At 39.2% G+C, this 9,996-nt stretch overlaps 1 pseudogene across 1 annotated transcript; it reads right to left on the bottom strand.

Annotated features, from left to right (window-relative positions):
• Nucleotides 1–6,899: 6,899 nt before the first annotated feature.
• Nucleotides 6,900–7,386, bottom strand: LOC103253631 (annotated as a pseudogene). Its single transcript, XR_002481587.1, has one exon. The product of XR_002481587.1 is annotated as a 60S ribosomal protein L27a-like (transcript).
• Nucleotides 7,387–9,996: the final 2,610 nt, after the last annotated feature.

Raw genomic sequence — 9,996 nt, 5'->3', positions numbered from 1 at the left:
TTCAGATCAGAGAAGCAAGGAATCAGGAATCTGAAAAGGTTTTTTACATATAATAGCATGGATTTTAGGCTCTCTTTCCAACCTCAAAAAAAAAAAAAAAAAAAGGCAGGAGTGAGTGGGTGGACCCTCAGTAAAATCGGTAAAGTTTTTTCCACCCCCCTGCCTGTGGCACACAGACAGTTTTCTCATAGAAACACTTGAACAACGACATGTGTGAGCTGTGAACGCCTGGGTTGTCCTGCTGGGAGCAGGGCGCTCTGTCTGTTAAGGATGTGCATTGCTGTCTGCGGGTTTTGTCAGCAGGAGCTGGCGGAAAAAAAAAAAAAAGAAAGCAAAAAGAAAATTCAACAGAGGTAATTCACAGGGGGGCCAAATGCACACATCAGTAAAGTGGAGGTGGCAGAGTGTTCCAGCATCCACCGGGAGCACTACCAGAAAAAAAATGAAAGTGCTACTTTGGATTGTAAGGAGCAGCATGGGGTGAGCTCCACAAAGAGAGAAAATAACACAAATTGTCTACCTGTGATAAACTAGTCAAGTTCCCGGAGTAGTGGTTTCAGGAGATGCTTGCCTCTCCCTTCCAGTCAATTGAATGCTTTTCAGGTGGGGGTACCTCCGATCAGGGTTGGTATTTAGAGTAATCAAGTGTTGGAAGATAAAGCATTTGGAAATGTATAATGTCTAAGCTGTGGTGGCCGGTGAACACTCACTTGGGCAAAGGAACAGAGTAGAAAGAGAACTACCTTTAAATACATAGAAAGCATATTGTACCCCCCCCAGGCCTTTAAAACCCATGACAAGCCATTTTGGGCAATCAAATGACTTTTTCCACAGAGTCTTATACAATGTGGCATTTTGAAAGGGTGACATTCACCCCGAAGAGATTATAATAGACTATAATAAAATGCAACCCTTCGCCCTGCTTTTTACATCCTTATACCAGGTAGAGCTTTCCAAACCAGCAAGAAGTGTGATATTTCTCACATAATTATCCTGCTTAAAAGATGGGGCTAGGAGCAAAGAAATCAAAGGTGGGGTTTCTGTCTTGTCTAATGAGTAGAAACTTGGGGTTATTTAGCCTGTGTGGTTTTGGAATAAGCCATAACAAATACAGATCTACTGTTCCCTTTTATTTTTAAAAAGCGAGAGCTTCATTATTCATGCATTCATTTAGTACACACTATTGTGGATTTTGGTCGTCTATGTTTTGCATGCCTCTAATACAAAATCAAGTAAGAATGTCATTAAAATTTTTTAAAAGTATTATGAAACCTATCAACTACCTGACATTTAATTTAAATCAGACCTGCCATTCATTTTTAATAACATTTATGAATCTCTGAGGTGGAAGAAATCAATACACATTTTTAGAAAAACAAAATCAGCAGGAAGTAGAAGACCCTCAGCAATACTTTGATTTTCTTCTGGAAAAGCAGCAAACGACGTTGTTTTCTTGTTCCTATTATCTAAATGCTCCCGAATTCCTTTAACCATGCGGCAGTGTGTTGTTAGAGAAACATTTTTACTAAAAAGCTGAAGCCTTCAAAGTGATTGTTTGCTGTGATCCTTTTGCTGTCTCTCCCTTCCCCTCTCTCTTTCTCTTTGTGCCTTCGATTACCTGAGAAGACAAACAAACGTGTGTGAAAAAGACTCCACTTTTGTTTTTCCAAGACTAACGGGAATCAAGGAAGTGAAATACTACAGAGGACAGGGAATATCAACTGGAGGGGGTGGGGTAGTGAAAAGAACTGGCAAAATACAGACGGAAATGACGGTAAGAGAGGGAAGGTTTGATGGAAAAGGTGATTTTGAAATGTATTCTAAGGCCAGAGGGGGACTTGGATTGGATTTATGAGGACAGAATTTTTATCTTAAATGACGATAAGGCTGACTTCAATAATCAAAGAAAGGAGATTTCTGGAAAAAATGTGGAGTTCTCCTGACTGGAGTGAACACCTTCTAAATACAGTTCATGGTAGATATCAATTACCCAAGGATAAATGTCCCAGAACGCAAAGAAAAATAGATCAGAGTTCCCTGTAGCCATCACGATGCAGCATCCTTACAGTTGCATAGTAAACCTCTTTTTAAAGTGGATTCCAAACCTGAATTCCTATTCATAGTGTCTCCTGCTCTATTTGCCATCCTCTCTAGCCCAGGGTTTTTCGGCTTCAGCATGACTGATGTCTTAAATCTGATCATTCTTTGTTGAGGGGCTGACCTGTACCTGGGGATACTTAGTGGCACGCTTGGCTCGTACACATTAAATGCCAGGAATGCCCCCAACTTGAAGAATCACTGCTCCAAACTCACTGAACTACTGAGCTACTTCTGAAGTAATGAACTACTTTTTATTTCCTGAATACACATGATGTTTTATTACTCTGTGCTTTGCCCATTCTGTTTTTTGGGTTTTCAATGGTTTTCTATCTTTCTCTATCTACCACACTTCTTATTTTTAACCCCAAACCAAACATAACTCTCTGTGAAATTCCTGACATTTCATAACAATGTCACTTTCCTTCCTGTACTCTTAAAGCATTTATACCTATACGTATGCTATATTCAACAATAATAATTTGTGTAAAACCGCATCTTCTTACTAGAATGCAGAGTACTTAGGGACTGGAACTTGTCCAATCCAGTTTTTCCCTACTCAATTTGACCCACATAATAGGTTGTACCTAATGACATTAACAGCTACAACCACAAAAATGCACCCACCGGCACCGGAGACTATTGAGCCTTCGTTACAAGCTGCCTCGGTCTGTTTAGTGTGACTGTAAAGGCATACCTGAGGCTGGGTAATTTGTACAGAAAAAAGGCTTCTTCAGCTTACATTCTGATGGTTGGAAAGTTCAGGATTGGCATCTGTATCTGTGAGGGCTTCATGCTTCTTTCATTCATGATAGAAGGTGAAGGGGAACCAGTGTGTCCAGAGATCACATGGCAAGAGAGGAGGAAAAAGGTGATGGGGAGAAGGTGTCAGGTTCTTTTCAACAACCAGCTCTTGCACTTGGAATGAGAGATCACTCACCTCAGAGGGAGGGCATTCATCTCTTCCAGAGATTTCCACCCCCATGACTAAACCCTCCCGTTGGGCCCTGCTTTCAAAAACGGGATCACATTTCAGCACGAGATTTCGTGGGGCCAGACCAACCATAGAAGAAGAACATAGTAAGCACTTATTCACAGTAGCCTCACAATATTACCATGAGATATGCATTACTACTCTTCCCATTTTACATTTAAAGCAACTGAGGCATAATGAGGATAAATAGCTTGTCCAAGTTTATACAGGTAGGACATAGTCGGCTTAAACCAAGCCAGTGTGAATTTGGACTTATATTTTCAACCACTATACAATGCCAACCTCCCAAGCAAAGGAATTGTTATTTGTAAAATTAAGATTGTTGAATCATTTTATTTGCCTAGTAGGGAGATAATTTGATTTTACCATTTATGATAAAATAGGGGTTGTGAAGACGTCAGAGATCCAGCTTAACATAATACAGTGAACCTAACAGATTAAAAAAAAAAAAAAATTCCAGCAATAGCGTGAATACATCCACTATTTGGCATTTGATAAAATGTAGGGTTTAAGGTTGACAACAAACAATAAAGAAACAAAGATTGGTCACTAAACTTAAAGAAAATAACTTGGATTTATAGAAAAGACTTCCTTATCTAAAGCACACAAGGTAAAACAAATAGCTTTATTCGTTTGGTTGACATCTTCTCACACAAGCATCGGAGCTCTAAGTATGAGACAAAATTATGGCTTTCCTATCTCTATTAAACCTATCCAACATTTTATTTCTGCAATAAAATATATGGGATCCCAAATATAATTCCGAAATTACTCATTTTCTTTAGCAGACTGCCTTAAAGCTCAGTAATTATAATGAATAAAACAAATTTGAGAGTAGTAGATTGTTTTTTTCAACAAGGAGAAGTCAAATAACATTTTATAGATTCATTTATAAATTCATTAAGAGTCCTATATTCTTCAAAGATCACCTTTGCAGATAATAATTTTAGTAAGAAACACAAAGCTCTCAGAAGAAGCTTGTATCTGTTTAAGCATAACCTTGAAATTCTTAGCAGCTCTCATATATTCATACATGGTTGGGACTATCAAACTGTGCTCGTCCCTAGGGTACCTTTATTTGCCAATAACATGATGTATGAGAATCAATGGAATCATGTTACAAATGTACAGTATATTCAGTTCTTTGCAGATATAGAAAAATACCAAGTTTAAGTCTTTCTGTGGCCATTTGAGAATAAGTGCTGTTCTTTTTAGTGTGCTGGGGTTGAACAAATGGAAGCAGGGATGCAATCATGGTTTTGGGGTTTTTTTTTTTGAATTGGAGTCTCACTTAGGCTGGAGGGTAGTGGCATGCTCACGGCCACTGCAGTCTCAACCTGCTGGGCTCAGGCTATCCTTCTGCTTCAGCCTTCCAAGTAGCTGGAAATACAGGTGTGCGATACCACGCCCGGCTAACGGCTAATTTTTTGTAGAGACTAGGCCTCACCATGTTGCTCAGGTGATCTCAAACCCATGTGCTCAGGCAATTCTCTCTCCCTTGCCTCCAAAGTGCTGGGATTTCAGGCGTAAGCCACTGCACCTGGCTACAATCATGGTTTAAAATTGGTATGCATTGTCAGTTGTGAGATTTTTTAGAGGGAAGGATATCCTCATTCAGCTTTTGCCGCTTTAACAGTATTCTAAAGTTTACTTCTTTAATTATCCATCATGAATAAATTCATTATTTGGAAATAACTGAACAACATATTCATTAAGTTGGCTTCTGGAACAGATAACCCTACCTCTCCTAAACCAGTGGGTTAACAGTGGGTGTATTTTCAGCCTATGTCTCAGCCTACCCTGATGACCCTGGTTAGGTAACCTTTCATGTGGGCATTTGGTGACCCAGTCTCTTTTTTTATTGTGGTCTCCCCTTCTCTCCATCATCTGATTCCTTTCCATTCAGGTAATGTTTGGGAAAAGAATGTGAGAATTTTCCCCCATCATGTGCATGTCTCATAGGTCAGAATTCAAAGGTGGCTGGGCTCGGTGACTCAGCCTGTCATCCCAGCACTTTGGGAGGCCAAGGCAAGTGGATTGTCTGAGACCAGCCCTAGCAACGTGGCAAGACATCCTCTCTACAATAAATAAAAAATCAGCCCGGCATGGTAGTGCACGCCTGTAGTTCCAGCTACTTGGAAGACTAAGGTAGAAAGATTGCCAGAGCCAAAGAGGTCAACACTGGGGTGGCCATGAGTGTGTCACTGCACTCCAGCCTAGGTGACAGAGTGAGACTCCAACTCAAAAAAAAAAAAAAAAAAGAAGTCAATGGCATGGCAACTCCAACCTGCAGGGAGAGCTGGGAAATGGAGTTAAGCTCTGAGACTGGAAGAAGGGAACAGAATTTGGTAAGCAGACAGCATTCTCAACCACAAGCACTATGACAGCAGGTTTATTAAATACTTAACTCAGGTATATGTATCATGTACACATACCTATTTTGGTACATATATATATACCAAAGTATTTAAATATATCTTTTTCATATCTATTCTCATTTTGGCCACCCACCTATCTCATTAAAGTGTTGATAATATTGGCCCAGTTATGTTGTTTCTGGACATCTTTCTTGCTTTTGTGTATCTTACTCTGAGCTCATCTTGGCTCCCATTTTCTTTTTTCTTTTCTTTTCTTTCTTCTTTCTTTGTTTTTTGAGTCAGAGTCTCGCTCTGTCACCCAGGTTAGAGTGCTGTGACATAATCACGGCTCACTGCAGCCTCAAACTCCTGGGATCAGAGCAATCCTTCCCCATCTCAGCCTGTAGAGTAGCTGGGGCTACAGGAACATGCCACCATAGCCGGTTTTTTGTTTTTTTTTTTTTAATTTTTGTAGAGATGAGGTCTCGCTATGTTACCCAGGCTGGTCTCGAACCCCTGGATTCAAGCGTTCCTCCTACTTCTGCCTCCTAAAATGCTGGGATTACAGGTATGTGCCCAGCCTTCCTTTTTCCTATATCTTACAACTTCCCTTTTCTGATAGTCCTTGGCTGCATGCAGTACTTCCCATAACAACTGTATTAGTCAAGTAATAGAATCTTACCTCACACCTTAAACTTAGAAAGAAATTTATTGGGTCTCAGAATTTTAAATAGGTTAGACACCCAAACCTTGAGAAAGGTGGAGGTATGGCAGGGCCTTAGGACCAAGTGGAACCCAGGATCCTGTCTACCCGGACTCCAAATCTAACTTCTCTGAGTGTCAGATTCATTCTGTCTCTACAGAACAGCTGCCCAAATATGTCTGTAAACATTGTTTTTACATCTTAGGAAATCCCCCATTGGAAGTAAACCTTTCTGGGTTTCAATTAAAGAATTCCACTTGGCTTAGTTACATGCCCAAATCTGGATCAATCAAGGGTTTCAGGGCCTGGGGCAGTGGGGAGGCCACAGAGGGTAATGGCAGTTTTCTTGGGAATGAGATTCTTGTAGAAGTGCATGCAGTAGTTCCCTGAAGAGGGTGGTGGGAGGAAAAGGTGAAGCCCAGGAGGTGGAAAGTGATGTTTTCAGAAACAAGAACTGGTGTTAAGAGGCAGAAGAATGCATCTGCTTCTGCAGAAGCTCACAGATTTTCTCAGCAAAATTCTTGATCCATTTATAATACTGCAAAGATTTGCAAACCTTGCTGGAAACCTTCTCTTTGTTACTAGATTATTTTCTTCTTTCTTTTTAATTTTTTCCCCTCTTTTAAATCATGATGTATTTCTATTTCTTTCTTTCTCTTCCTTCCTTCCTTCCTTCCTTCCTTCCTTCCTTCCTTCCTTCCTTCCTTCCTTCCTTCTTTCTTTCTTTCTTTCTTTCTTTCTTTCTTTTAACATTTGTTAGCATTTAATGAACCTCCCTCCATGTGGCTTCAAGTCACCAGGACACAGGCTCCCCCCACACCCTTAATCTTCTCCTCAGCTCTTCTGCTGAAGAATTTGGCTTTCACGATGACAGGCTGCTTTGGAAACTTTCCCTTTCCCAGAACTTTGTAGTAGCCCGATCACATCACATCAATGATGGGAGCAGCTTCAGTCTTGTTTTTAGCAGCATTCACCCTTGTCTGCTCACCGACCAAAGTCCACAATTTATCAAGGTTAATTTGGGCAGAAGCGCTGGTTCCTCTTTAAATGGTAATGCTTCATACCAGCTTTCCCAAAGTTTCCTGGGTGATATTTGTCGAAATTGATCCTGTGGTGATGCAAGCCACCAGCATTACCACGGCCTCCCGGGTGCTTTCGATGCTTGCAGATGCAGCCGTGGCCGTGGCTCACGTGGCCCCGAAGTTTCCGCGTCTTCCTCAGTCTGGATGGCATGGTGACAGCCAATATGAGCTATTTTTTTCTTTCTTAATTTATCCCTTTAAACTCTCTGAAGCTGCATGAAATATACAATATTTTACTGCCCTTAAATAACATCTACCAGCTTATATTATTCTTGACATTATTATCTGAGACTGCATTCTCCCTTTGACCACATTTGACCACATTTGACCAAATTCCCTTAAAAATATATCTTTATGGGTGGACTTTCAAACCTTTTTGACTGTGAACAGCAAAAAAGTGCTGTATGCATTGTGACTTAGCATAGATGAACATATATAATGCGTGTTTACATAATGGAAACAAAAGTTTTATGTCAAGTGCTTATCTTTATGGTGTATAATGCACTCTCATATTTATTTTATTATCTTTCGTGTGCTACTGCTGGTCACAAACAACCAAAATTATTTCAGAAATCTCTTCTCTAGTTCACTCCATTTAACCCCTTAGCATATAAATTGTGTGGGCGCAGCAGTCAATGTCATTGACTGGCTCTATGGACGATGTGCTAAACGTACAGCTCTGATGTCACATAACCCACTTGGGTATCACAGCATCTTCAACTCAAGGACAAACTAGAGCAATGCATCTTGAAGAATTGGAATGCATGTTTCTGGATTATATTCTACCCACAAGAGGCTACTTTGATGGCAGTCAAAGTGTTAAACAATTTTGGACTGAAGCACTCTCTGAACTGTAGTTTCCTTGTTGCTAAAATAGGAGTAAAAATGATGCAAGGTTTTTTTTCCCAATGGAAGATACCATCTAAAAATCTCAAGTAGTACATTCTAAACAACATGGCAACAATATAAACAAAGTACCACAAAGTAGCATGTGCATACCCCTCCCCCACCCATCGCAATATCCCTTTTTGGTGTGGTTACCTTTTTCTACTGTTTTCAAGTAAATGTTCAGGGTAAGTTATTGTCAGGACTTGAGGAAACAATAAGATTCCTACCAGGGAGAAGAGGCAAAAGGAAGTGGGCATTCCAGGCTACAGGAATATCAGAGCAAGCAACCGTTCATTTTATCGTGTTTTTTTCCCTTTTTACACATATCATCTGAGAAAACTTCAGATTGAATAATAACAGTATAATAATAATAACAATAATAATAATAGCAATTACATACTATAAAGTGATAGTATGTCAGCCTCAGTTCCTGCTTTATTGAATTCTTATGACAATCTTATGATATGCATATGGATATTATTATCTATGTCTCACAATTTAGTTAGAGCATTTTAATTTGCCCAAGGTCACCCAGCTAGAAGTTTTGAAATTAAAATTAATTTCTTCTGGAGCTGCACTGTCTAACAGGGTAGCCATGGCTACTTAAAGTAATCAAAATTAAGTAAAACTGAAAATATAGTTTTTCATCTGCACTGGTTGCCATATTAGCAGCAATTATATATAATATATATACATAATATATATATACACACACACACATATGTGCACATTTTCATAATTGCAAAGTGTTTCTTGGGGTAACACTGAAAAACAATTCAAGTCACAGGCATTCCAAATATTCCCTACACTCTTTGAATCAATTTAACTAGATTTGATTCTATTTTATTTCCTCTCAGCTTCCTGGGTTAACACTCACAAAAGTTAATATACTGAATCCTGGGAAAATGTCAGCTATTCTTATTATTCCATATTTATACGCCTGGTATGTATTCCATTATTAGAGCATTTTAATTTTTAAAAAAGCATTTTTTTTCTAAAATTGATTTATTTATTTAATTCAGATTGGCCCTTAATAACGCAGTTCTAAGAAGTCACCAGAAATGTGGTTAACGCAAATGAAAGTCTTGGCTGTGTCTACACAACCCTGGTGGGTTTGAGTCTTCATTCATGCTTTATCTAACCTTCGTCAAACTTGCACTGAGTGTCAGACAGTGTTGCCAGCACAGAGAATACATAAAAATATGGTGAAGTCATCATGGATCTTATAGGTGCTACTAGAATGTGCCTTCTATGGGTCAGGATTTTCAATGGCTTCATATCCTGCTATATATGTGCCCCTTGGCACATAATAAGCACCTCAAAGATACGTTTTTGAATGAATCAATGCCTCTTCTAAAATTCTTATACATTTGTGCCTGTCTTGGCCATGAGACAATATAAACAGAAAAATAAAGTGTAAGGAACTGACCAAAGCCCTAATTCCATTTTGTTTGCCCGCTCCCCATAGACACGCTTTTAATGTAATTTAATTTTAAGCAAAATTTTCTCACATGAAAACTTCAAATAAATCTCAAATGTGTTACTTAAATCGTGCTTTTCCTAATAGGTTTAAAATGTAAGCTAAATTATAAATTGAAACAGCAGGCCTAAAATTAGATGTGAATTCCTTTGTGGCACTAGCCATCACACTTCATATACCTGACTCCGAAGAAGCATTATTGGAATTATGCCGGAGTGAACCCCAGATGTTCAAGCCACGCTCACTTTTCTAGGCAAAATTAAAATAGAAACCCTCCACTCTGGCAGCCGAAATGCTTGGAGTTGGCATGAAGCCTCTCAGAGACTAATGAGAAAGACAAGAGTGATAACACTACATAGAGATTCTATTTCATTATTCGTTCACTTCTCTCTGTG

Source organism: Carlito syrichta, unplaced genomic scaffold (assembly GCF_000164805.1).
Source record: "Carlito syrichta isolate Samal-C Ts95f unplaced genomic scaffold, Tarsius_syrichta-2.0.1 Scaffold242182, whole genome shotgun sequence".
NCBI lineage: Eukaryota > Metazoa > Chordata > Mammalia > Primates > Tarsiidae > Carlito > Carlito syrichta.
Note: the sequence above shows the minus strand (reverse complement) of the source record. Positions and strands in the feature narration are given on the sequence as shown.